A 12,420-nucleotide genomic window follows, 5' to 3' on the forward strand; every position below is an offset into this window, starting at 1 on the left:
GAAGGAAGTCTCAGGGACATTAAAGGAAAGGCTGTTGCAACAGTGCTACCAACCTCTTAGAAGCAGCATTTACTCTACACAGTAGTTAGCAGGACTCAGGCAATAGGATATTTCACTTCCCCCTCCATCTAAGTATTAGGCAGTCAGGATGGTCTAAGGAATTCACAATTAAAGTGCAGAAACAAGATGAAAACATTTGTCTTTGGAGTAAAAGCCACTTAAGATCCATGGGACCACAGGATCTTTTCTGTCTTGCTCACTATAATGTCTTGATATATAACACAGTGCTAAGCATCTCATAAGTAAGCATTCAATGAAAACAATAAAGAAACAAGTGAAATGGCTGCATTCATGCATAGACACAGAAGGCTTGTTGCAAAACACTCAATAGAGTTTGTCACAGATTTGATTCTATAGAATTCCAATGTGGGATGGAGCTTAGCATCGGTATCCCTGTTATTAGTATCCCTGGGAAGAATACTTGGGAGAAAAGGCAAGAAAAATAGAAGATACTTACAAAGAAGGTGGTATGATGCAACCCAACAACTTCTTAGACCATCGCGCATGGTCCTCTGGGCTAATAATGGTCTGCAAAACCATCCTGAATAGAACGGAGATGGCCAAAAGTTTATTCACCAGTCTTTGGTGTGGGCTGGCCCAGGAAAGGCATCACTTTAAGTGAGGTAGAAGTTATAAAGGGTGAAAATCTTGAAAAGGCTATGTTGAACATTATCTGTAAGAGCAAAAGCTGGGACTACCTATCCTTCACCAAAATGGGAACCAGGTAGCATAGTGATATGATTTGTATCCTGAATGTCCCACAAATGTCAATGTGCTAAAAGCTTGGCCACCAGCTCATAGTACTAAATAGGCTGTGAGGGAAAATTTTGGAGATTAGACAGCGTAATAAAGTTATCACTTGGACAGGCCCTGTATAGGGATATTGGGACACCAGCCCCGCTTTTCTCTTTTGCATCCCATGAATTGAACAATTTATTTCATTACCTTGTTATTGTAGGATGCTATCACACCACAGTATCAAAAATAATATGACAGCAGACTATGGATTGAGACCTCTGAATTTATGAGTCAAAATAAACCTTTCCTCTTTAAGGAGATTTATTTTAGGTATTTATATAATGCTAGAAAGGTGACTGACATAGAAAATTAGTACAAGGAGTGGGGCTGAGGCTGTAACTACAACTAACAATGTCACTCAGAAGCCTTTAGAATGAGTTAGTGGAAGGAATCTAGAAAGATTTGAAGGATCAGGCTAGAGAAACTCAAGAATATTGTAAATAGAGTTGAACTGGTCAATCTGATAAAAGCTAAAAATAGAAGAATGCAGAAATAGAAGTGTAGAGAGTAAAGCTTGTGTTCTTAAGATCTTTGATAGAAATGTGACTGTATTGGGAACTTGATGAGAACTCACACATTGTTATATTCTGGCAAAGTATGAGTGCGCCTTTTTCCATGTCATAAGACTTTATAAGAGATTGAGATTAGTAATGATGGCTAATTAATCTGGTGAAGAACACTGCAAGTAGCACAACATTCAGATTTGGCATGGAGTTTTCTGACCATTTTTAGCCAAATTTATAGGGAGAATCAGAAGCACAACAAGAAATATTTGAAAACCTTGCAGTTTGGCCAGAACAGAAGCCAAATTAAAGTTCAGGCCAAGGAGATGCAATTGCTAGAGATTAGTGCTATTAGAAAGAAGCCAATTCCTTTGCAACAGAAAGAAAAGATGGCTTGAGGCCATCTCAGAAATCAACAAGACCCTACCCACTGCAGCTTACAGGTGTAAGCTATAAACTTTCATGAACTATCTGTTGAGAAGAGCTGCTTATGGAAACCTCACCACACAGGTCTTACTAGAGAATTTTCCCCCAGATTCATTTTTGTGTTCAGCTGTCCACAGTCAAAGGCTATGACAGTCATAGTTCAAGCAAACCCTGGTAGAGCTCACAAGATAGCAAATGCTTTGTGATATTTTCCAAACTGTGCTGGCTTTTCAACCAAACAGAATGCAAAAATCATGGAATCATAGAGACTTCCACCAAGATTTCAAAGGAAAGTGTGAAAGATTGGGTAGCATGGGCAAGGGCAGAAATCTCTGCAAATAGCCACTGATACGGTGGTGCACGAAGCTGTGAGAGGAAAGGTGAAATTAAAGAGATAACCCAGACAGGTAGAGATGACAGCAACATGGATCATCTTTCACATGAAGCCACAGGCAGTAATAGGAACCAGCCCAAATGAGGGACCAAATGGGCTGCAAATGTGTGGCCATGAAGGTGAGGCTGCCAGAGCTCACTGAATTCATGTCTTAGCACCCTGTGCCCTGAACAGTGAAGACAGAACTATGAGACTTAATATGAGCCTGGCTAGATTTCAGTCTTTTTTAGGATGGCCTCTCTTTTCTGTTCTTATTCTTTTATTTTGGACTAAGAATGTTTACCATGCGCTACTAAATTTTGAAAATACATAAAATTCTTTTTTATATTTATAGATAAAAGTTTCATGGCTAAAAGTTTGTTTTCAGCAAGTTTTATAGCTAAAAGGTTCATGGCTAAAAGTTTTGTTTTCAGCATCAGAAGAAACTTTGCACATGGACATAAGGAGAAATGCTAGGAAATTTAATATTCTAGACTCTCTTGAGACAGAATCAATTCATTTGTGAGGTAGGAATCTTGGGGACCAGAAGTGTCATATTTTTATTTCAGGTCTTAAACAGTTCAACAGTTCATGTGTTGAAAGTTTGGTCATTATCCTGTGGCACTATTGGAAAGTGATAAAACTTATAGGAAATGAAGTTTCAGGGAGAGAGGTCACTGAAGGTGTTCCATCAGAGAGTTACTGGGACCTGAATCCCTGCTCTCACCTTGCTTCCTGCCAAACCATAAGGTAAGCAGCTTTACACTGCCACATGGTCTTTACTAGCATGATCCTCCCTGCCACCCTCCTCTGCACCCATACACACGTATGTGTACATATGTGCACACATACACACACATACATGCACACAAAATACCAAAAAAAAAATGAACCAGTTGAGTATGAACCTATAAAACATGAGCCAAAATATATCTTTCTTATCTCTACTAATTGTTACCGCAATGAGAAGTTGACAAACACACATAGTGTTCAGTTTAAAAGTGCCTCTCCCTATGTGGCATCCACTGTTCTTCAAGCATATGAAATGGTTATATAAGAATGAAGACATTCCTGACTTAATTTGTGTTGTGATTTGATAGAAAAAAGGGTCTAGGTGGGGGTGAGACAAAGACCAGAATCCTGGCTCTGGTGTGTATCCATAAATGACCCTGTGCAGGGAACAACTCCATTTTCTTGGCTCTGCTTAATTTCTTTGAGCCTTGTTTTATTTTTCTACAATATGGGGTGGATACTATCTACCTCAGAGGACTACAGTGGGTAATTCACAGGAATCTCTGCAGACTTTAAAGAACTAGAAGGGCACTTCTGATTGAAAATAATTTGGTACACTATTAGCATACCAGGAAGAACCTAAGAGAGCTCTCAGCATTGCCAGGCCTGGAAGATGGAGACCATGCCTCACTCCTGTGAAAGCCCATTGACCAAGTAGCAGTAGATGCCACTGCATTTAACATCCCAGTTCTTTTCTCAAGGCTTTTGCAGATTTTAAGATAAACAAATGGTAATGAAAACACATGCCTGAGGCCCCCAGTAATGTTAGAGGGCTTACAGAAGCTTGGTATTTTTTTAATTGGAAGAAATAATGATCTTTAAGGGTAGAAGAGTATACTCATCTTAATACCAAAATATTCATAAAAATATGTTTTAGTGTTTTTAATGGAAAAAGATGCACTTAAGTAAAAACGTACCCAGGGTCCATGGAAATAATAGTGAGACTTTAAGCAACTAAGGCTTTTGTAAGGAGACAGCAGAAGTGATCAACTCTTTCAGGGCTCTAGAACACCCACATGAAGATCCTCACTTTACGTCCAACCAAATGGGGGCAGGACTTGGCAGCGTGTGTGATAAAATCAATATCTGAACTTTGTTGATTTTCCAAGGACTTACACTAATTTGATAAGTATGAAGAGTTAAATGAGAGCGTGGGTGGGGGCTTCAGGAGTTGACCATGGATCATGTCAGTCTTAACCAGTGAAGAACTTTGTAATTTATCTTGAAACAGACTACACATTTCTGCAGTTTGAGACTTTCAGATTGAAACAGCTTGATGCAACCTGGATTAGAAAAGCCATACTACAGCTCTGTGGAGATGCACCAGGGAAAAGAATATGAACCTGGACTTGCTGCCATGACTCTGAACACCGGCCAAGCTGGCCTCTTTTGAGCAAGTGTGGGCTGCTGGTAGCCAAGGAATGGGGACTGGTACAGTGAATACCTGTGATCCAATTCAGACTCCTAATGAGAGTAAAATTGTACAAGCCACAAAGGTTGATTTTTTTCTTTGGTTACAAGCGAAAAATGCAAACAATTTTAGAGATATGAATAACAATGTTCTGGCATCCAATTTTTAAAAATATAATTCTGAAAAATTGTTAGGAATGTTAAGAAATCTGAAATACTATCTGTTATGGACAAAAATATGATACTTTAAATCTGCTAGACATTCATTTAGAGAAGTACCTTCTCCCTAGCCCTTGTAAATGTGTGACCAATTTTTAAAAAAAATTCTTTTTCTTTAAAATAAAAAGTATAAGAACTGTTGCCATGGTAACAACAGTATTTGGAAAGGTGCTTAGATACTAAAATTCAGAGCCTCTCAAAAAGATGAACTCACTGGCCCCTCCACAATTTCTGTAAAACTTCCAAATGAAGATATCTGCCAGATACCTGGCTTTAATCTTCTGGATCCTTAGCAGACAAAATAAACTGATAGCAGGTATTAGTATGGCTTCTTACTTCTCTGCTCTTTCTCGGCCTCTCATTTCACACGGCCTTCAATTTTAAGTTCTCCAAAGGGCAGAGAGCAGTTTTGGTTAGTGCCTCTAGAGAAAATGGCTATTCTTTGGCCTAGAATCATGTGAGACCAGGCAGGTCTGATGTACAATGGTCTGATCTCCTTCTGAAACATTGTGAGGACAGCTGGACCTTCTTGACTGACCTGCCTTAAGAAATTAGCTAGTTTCACAAGGAATCAGAGAATACCTCCAACTGGCTCATGAGTTCTGTGCAAATCTGAACTGCAATGGTACTATTCAAAGACATACAAACGAATAGTATAAAATACACACTTAATAGATGTGTGTCTAATGAATGAATGGACGGATGAATGAAGAATGAATGAAGGCTAAGAAGTCATTCTTTGGAAATGTTATCCTTCCGTGCTCAGATTCACTTATTCTTTATCTGGATGTCTGTTTGTACCTAGGACATCCTGAGGACTCAATACACACAGTCCATACACACGTGGTGGCACAAAGCATGGGAGAATGTCAGGAAAGTATTCAGGAATTATTTGGTGAAATGATGAATGAAGGAATATCCAAGAACAATCCTCTTAGATTTGAGCACATAGTACAAAACCACATCTGATGTCTTATTAAGTTACTTCCTGTCTGTCACAGAATTCAAAGTCCTTCTCACTCTAAGTACAAACTACCCCTTGTCATGTAATACACAGAGGAAGTGCACAGATAATTTAGGCAGTGCTCGGGTGCTTTGATCTTTAAAAGGAAGGAATCCTACACCAGGCTTTGAGATGCCTTGTTGAGTGTGACAAGCAGAACAGCAGAGATAATGCTATCTAAATGGCTGGTTGTCGGAAATGAAGTGATTAGATTTCAACTAGACTGTCTTTTGCTAACATGGATCACTGGACCCAGAAGACAAGTACAAGGAGCATGCTTACAAACCTGGAGCTCTTTCTTAGTGAGCACGTGAAGAAGAGACAAAGCAAAATCCTTCCCAAAAGATGAAGTGACCCAAAGAAGGGCTCCTCTTTTCATCTTTACCCTAGGGGTGATTCTGCTGCCTATGGCATTTCAGAAAAACTGGCACTGAGAGAAACCTGTTCTCAGCTGCAAGTACATCCATGCTGTCTCCCTAAATAAGTCCCAGGCACAGAACTTGCTTGCATTTCTGCTTAACTGACATCCAAGCTGTATCTTGATTACAGATTCAATTCATAAAGTCATTGCACGAGACACAGCGAGATGATCTTTAAAAATCAGTGAGTCTGGATGAAGTGTTCACAAGCATTCATTATATAACTTTTGAAATTTTTCTTCAGGTTTAGACTAACTTAAAAGCCAAAAAAAGTACTTTAAATTCTACAAGTGCAAGAAAACCAAGGGGAAAACATTTTTTTTTTTTAAATCAAGGTATGGGTTGGTGCACAGAGTAGTATTTATAGTTAATTACTATTTAGCTACACATATAAATGTAAAAAAGATAGCTATACGGGAGTATGTTTTAGTAACTGCCTCGAAATTTTCTGGAAAGTCATACACAAAAGCAAAAATACTGGTTAAATCCAGGGGGCAAAATTGGAAGAGAATAAATTAGAAGAAACTTCACTGTAGACCTTTTTCACATTTTGAATTTTAAGCAATCTTCACCTACTTAACAATCTCTATACTATTCCCTTTTTGTAGCAAATGTTCCCTAATCTCCTGCTTGTAAATTTCTACCTAGACCCAAGTCTAATCCCAAAGATCAGTACCTTGCTAAAGTCTTCCCTGCATTTTTCTAACAGAATAAGCCTATATCTTCCTACAGATTCATGGAACTGTCTGGAAGTGACTCTGTTCCATGGTTGTTTGTCTGCCAGCTCACAGTCACCAGAAGGGAAAGTCCTCAATGGTTTGGACTTTGGTTTCATTGTTATGTTGATACACATGAATTTGGTTTATTTAGCTCAAGGAAATAAAATAGGGTTGGTTCCCCAGAGATGGTTGAGGAAGGAGCATATCAAAGAGCTCTAGATTCCTTTCTTTAATTGTACCTGTAATTCAACATACACATATAGCTGCACATTGCTACGTTAGCTGAAGCCAGCTAAGTTTTCTGTAGAACTCAAATGGAGACTTGGGAGATGGTCACATCAAAATAATACCACCACCACCAACAACAACAATAGTAATTGTGGAGGGGCTACCAAGTTCCCCTTTTTAAAGACGATCTTGTCATGTTGTATGCAATAAAAGTTGACTCAAACTCCTCATCCAACTTGATTAAGACTGAAACTTAAGCTGAAAAGAAGTAAAAGAGATGTGTTGATAAACATGAGGCACTGCAGAGCTATGCTCAGGGATGGAGATGCTCTTTCTACCCGTTTTAAGCACATGACCCTCAGCAAGTTTTGTCCTTCACCAATCAAAGCTCTGGTGACATGAAGCAAGATCATAGCTATAGAATCTGGAGCACAGTGTCTGTCACATGGATATGTGTAATAAATCTTTATCCACCACTCGTGTTGTTGGAAGTGATCCCTGGTCTCTGTCTATCACTAGTTAAATAAATAAAACCAGATCAAAGATCTACCTATTTGGTTGAGTTTTTCCTTTATACTTTTGATTTGGGCAATGGCAGAGTGCCTGCTTTGCCTAGCATATTAGAACTTCCTGTAATTGTTCACTGAATGTAGTAGTGACAGTCACATTTTATATACCGAAGACCTGCAGAGTATGGTCAGAAAGTGAACTGAGTGTCTGTTTATGATTCCAGTAATACCATCTATAGACAGATACTTGGCCTCCTTCTCATCAGTGGCCTATATCCTGAAATAGTAAATGTGTATTCACAGACAGCCCCAGCTGGCACAGAGGGTTAGGCAGCTGACTGCTGACATTGACATCTCAAGTCATCAGGGACAACACAGAGCACTGTGGATTCACCAGCACAGGTGAATTGCCTCACAAGCAGCTCTCTGGGATTGGTTTATATTCAAATAAGATAATTGAATGACCAGCAACCAGGGGCCCCTGCTGATTATTACTCAGTAGGGTATCAATGTGTGTATGGTCTTCTTTTGCTAAGAGCACATCACTTTCACTTTCTAGAATATTCATTTCTGGGCTCTAATACTCTAATTTTAAAAAATGGCAATCAGAGGTCTTTTCTGTAGCTGCAAGGTAATTCCTCCCCTGTTCTGAGGAGGCACCTCAGATGTACAGATGTACAAAGAATGAAAGCTGAAGCTTAAGTCTATTTTCCTGGAAGTTAGCCCAAAAGCTGATCTAATCTATGAGCCCAAGGTGCTCCACCACGTTCTGTTTGAAGTCTCTCTTCCCTCTGTGTCCTATACACTCCAATTTTGACTTCTCTCTAAGAAGCTACTCTACTAAAAACTCCTTAAAGTAAGGGAAAGTGCTTTTCATCTATGCCTGTGTGGCAAGTCAGAGACACCAGGTCAAGAAATACTGGCATCCTGACTGGGAAGCAAGACTCTGAGATGTCAGCTAAAGCTGATAATTTGTTTTGTTCTTCCCAGATCCTACAACAGAAATTTCTTTCTCCATGGGCACAAAATTCCTCTCCTTAAAACCAGAAGCCTATCCTGAATGATCAAAAGGGTGTTCCATCTGTATCATATCTCTCTTTATTTTTAAAGTGGATCTTTGACCAGAATCTCCTGATCACAATGCTTATTCTAAAAGGGCTGAAATATCTTACCTCTCTGAGAATAAAAGCTATGCAAAGCTCTTTAAAATAGGCTATTCTTAATTTCTGGTGAAAAAAAAAATGTCTAACAGATTTCCTAGAAGTGAAATTAAATTCAAGTACTTTCTATTTAACTTTTGACTCTGTTTCATTGAAACCTCTTTCTAATTGTCCTTATTATCTAGAAAAATAGGAAGTGTCACTCAAATATCCTATTGAAGAATTCAAAGGGCTGATGAGATGAAGAGGCCCATTTGGCTCAGCAGAAATGAGACGATCATCATGCACAGGCATATCCACAGGAGAGATACATTTCGCCAGCTGAACCAGGCTTCTCCGCAAGTGAATGCAGTAATTGTGAATGCGCGAAGAGTCAGTCATACAGTTTCCAAATCATGCTGGTGCATTTGTGGAAAAGTGCAGCTTTGCTTCTGACTCGAGTGCCGTCATTCACTGGTTTTTCCCTAACAAATATTGACCAGGGTGTAAGGAGGGAAATCTGGAGACTCCTCAAGTTGAAATTTTCTCCCAAAACAAACACTCTTCAACATAAGGGTATCAAAAACCTGGAAATTTTGAAATATTTATGCACAGCAATCACAAGAGATGACCATGTTTTTAGCAATAGCTGTGAAGGCTGTATAGAAAGCCTCTGAATTAATTGGGAAGAAATGGTTTTGTCTGTAATATAGCAGATTTATTCAGGCACATGCAGAAGAGGAAAGTGGTAAAAGACACAGGGTCCAGGTAAAGTGAAATTCCGAGGTTAAAAATTACATCACACCACCACAGACAATTTACTTATCTTCTTTTAAGACCAAAATTTCTAATTTATAAAATCTTGGCTACAGCTAGTGCCCATCTTATTTTGCAAGGATTAAGGGAGTCTAGACCTTTAAAGATTGTCTGAATCTAACATTAGCTAATCATATAATATTTGCTACCTGACACTACTGTAAATTTTTTCTCTGTGACTACTTTGATCCTTCTTCTTAATCAGCTATTAAAAGTATAGCAAAGCTCTCTATTTATTTGCTCAATGAATTATTATTGCATCTATACTTTTGGCCGGATACAGCAGCAGCATCTGGAAAGATAATGGTCCCAAAATAAAGTCTGCTTCCAAGAACCTGAAGAGCTAGATAGGAAGACAGAAAACTAGATAGATGATTATGATCCAATATGGAAGTCATGGTAACGTGATGCTAACGTGATGTGTAGGAGACAGCCATAGCTGTTTTAGTCACAGTTTTAGGGAGTCACAAAGGTACTTAAGTTCGAGCTAAGATATAAAATAACTTAAGTGTGCTTGTGAAGAGAGGAGAGTAGGTGGGTTTTGGGAAATGTGCTTGTGGTCTGCTGTGGAGGCACAGAAAGAAGGCTGGTTGCAAATAAAGAGTAGCTGAGAGAAGAGCATCATTTCTGGTACCATTATAAGAGAGTCTCAGTAGCTTGTTAAGGAGCTCTATCACTGGAAGAAATTCAGTGGAAGAGAAGCATCATACATCCACTTAGCTGCCAAAATGTGTGTGGAAGATAGACGATGTTAAAGATGACAAAGGAGAAATAACCCAGGAGGCAAAAAGATCTATTAGGTGGTCATTTCAGTAAAATTGAAGAAAGCGGGCTCAGCTGCCGTTTGGGTCAGAATAGAAACAGAAGAATTTCAGAGATGATTAAGAGTAAAGTCAACAGGAATCAATAGAAATAGATTGTTATAGGAGGCAAAGAACTAAGAGGCGTCAGGAGTCCTTTTCACCTTTCTGGTTTGGAAGAACAGTGGTGTTATCAATGAAATGTGGAAAATGGGACAAGGTGATGTATTAAAGGAGGAGATCGTGACTTGCCTTTGACTTGGGCATTCGAGGCACCTACTGGACAATGTGGACATAAGCCACAGACACGTAGATGGTTAGGTCTAGAATACCACATGTGGGAAGACCAGGTTGGCAGAATTATTTGAAAATTTCTAGCTGGCTATTTGGCTGTCCTATGAAAATAGCTCTGATTTCCACTGGTCAGATGGGATGAAGCTAAGTGGATCTGCAGAATTCTAAACCTGAAGACCTATTAGCGATGTGAGGTCTAATCACCCTTTGGCTTCCCCCAAAAGCTCACTATCCTAAGGGGTCACTGACAGTAAACAGCAGAGGGGAGTCTGCAAGTCAGAATCAGGGCTGCTAGTGTATGCCCAAAGCTCTTTCCTCTTAACATCTAAACAGTTCAACTCTTAGCAGTCTCTTTGCTTATGGGATATAGCCACCTTGCTCCTATTTTAAGAATTCTTCTTAAAGGAAAGAAAAAAGGGAAAAATACAACACTTGAAACATCTCAATCTTTTTATTCACTCAAGGCCTTGCTAAGGATTTATATTACCTTTAGTTTTTACTCTCTCCTCAATAGATTATAAATTCCAAAAGATTATAGCTGTATTGATACAAAATAGGTGTTCATAAAGGAGACCTCAATAACAATGACACTGAATAATCACATTACTCAAAGCCCAAGAACGTAGGTTTTTTCTTTCTTCTCAGATGCTGCTTTGGATTTGGTAGGTGGTTCAAAGCAAGCAGGTTGGAGGAATACACCAGTAGATATAATTGTTATTTCTACATAAGTAGTAATGCATGAATCACTCAGAAATGTCTGTCCACCTTACCTTCTTCACCCATTGGATACTTGCTGCCAATTTCTATAACATATTGTGCCCATCTGACTGGTCACTCAGCAAATAATGACTGGAATGAATACCACAGGGCCACCAAGCCAAAATCACAGTGATTTCTGGAAAAAGGGGAAACAATCATTAGTAACTTCTAGGTGACATAAATCAATAAAATTATCTACTGCTTCACAACAGGGATACACAGCTATGCAAGACAAATTTTTCTCTTGAAAGATGATAGTCAAACCAAAGAAGATATAAAGCAATTACTACAGTTATGTGAACAGTAGGAAAACTTGCTTTGGATTTAGAGGTACCAGGCTGGTGTGATTAAACATACATGTATGTGATACTTTGATTAAAAAATAATACCAATTAAGTATCCCACTACTTTTCCTGTTAAATTCACATGCCTTTGTTCCAGCAGTGAGGTAAATTAGAGCTGACAGATAGGACGTCTTAGACACTATTTCTTGAAAGTCTATTCTGAAGCCAAAGTCAGGCTTTCATTCCCAGAGTGATGAGCAGTGTTTGGGAGCTGCCAGATCTCTGCAGAAAAAAGGAGGAGGAACAAAGAGCAACAGTGGCACTGGTGATAAGAGATGTCATCCCCACTCTGGAAGACCACAGCATCAGCCTGACAGAGCTGCAAATCTTCATCCAGGTGGCATTTCCTCCCCTCACAGCTCCACACTCCGGATGTGCTGTGTGGGACTTGTTCTGCCTGGGTTCTGCTCTGATTCATCTTCACATCCACCAAAGTGTCTAACACATTCCCTAGCTCAGCGCAGCTGTTCATGTATTTGTTGAATGAACTAAGAGAAGTGTATCGGTGGCTAAACAGCTGTCATCTTTAAAAACTGAGGCACTGAACCGGGGAAGGTGCCGCTGGTGCTGCTTTCAGAACACAGCAGCATAAAGAGTTCTTGAAGTCCCCGCGTCTCCCGAGCTTCTGCCTTCTAGGATCAGTTCGGCTTGCACTTGGGGCTGAAATGGCCTCTTTCTTTGACTATTTCTTGCCCTTCATTTCTTTCCGAATCTACTTTTCTTTGTCTCATCTTGTTTCCATAGAACAGTGCCTCAGTGTAACTTCCCCAAACAACAAGCAAAGAAACCCCCTCTTTATTGTAGATCTG

The 12,420-nt window shown here is 39.4% G+C and overlaps 1 protein-coding gene across 3 annotated transcripts in view; it reads right to left on the bottom strand.

The window, feature by feature from the left end:
- Positions 1-12,420, bottom strand: part of Cdh11 (cadherin 11) — a 162,552-nt gene that overhangs the window by 85,504 nt on the left and 64,628 nt on the right. For 2 of the 3 annotated variants that reach the window (XM_003472044.5, XM_063247444.1), the window contains exon 2: positions 11,279-11,403. The exons of the other annotated variant lie outside the window; for it this stretch is intronic. The gene's annotated coding sequence lies outside the window, so the exon portion shown is untranslated. The remainder of the gene's footprint in view (positions 1-11,278; positions 11,404-12,420) is intronic. 3 annotated transcript variants of the gene reach the window in all.

This window comes from Cavia porcellus, unplaced genomic scaffold (genome assembly GCF_034190915.1).
Source record: "Cavia porcellus strain 051 isolate PalLab524CR breed Dunkin Hartley unplaced genomic scaffold, mCavPor4.1 scaffold_4, whole genome shotgun sequence".
Taxonomy (NCBI): domain Eukaryota; kingdom Metazoa; phylum Chordata; class Mammalia; order Rodentia; family Caviidae; genus Cavia; species Cavia porcellus.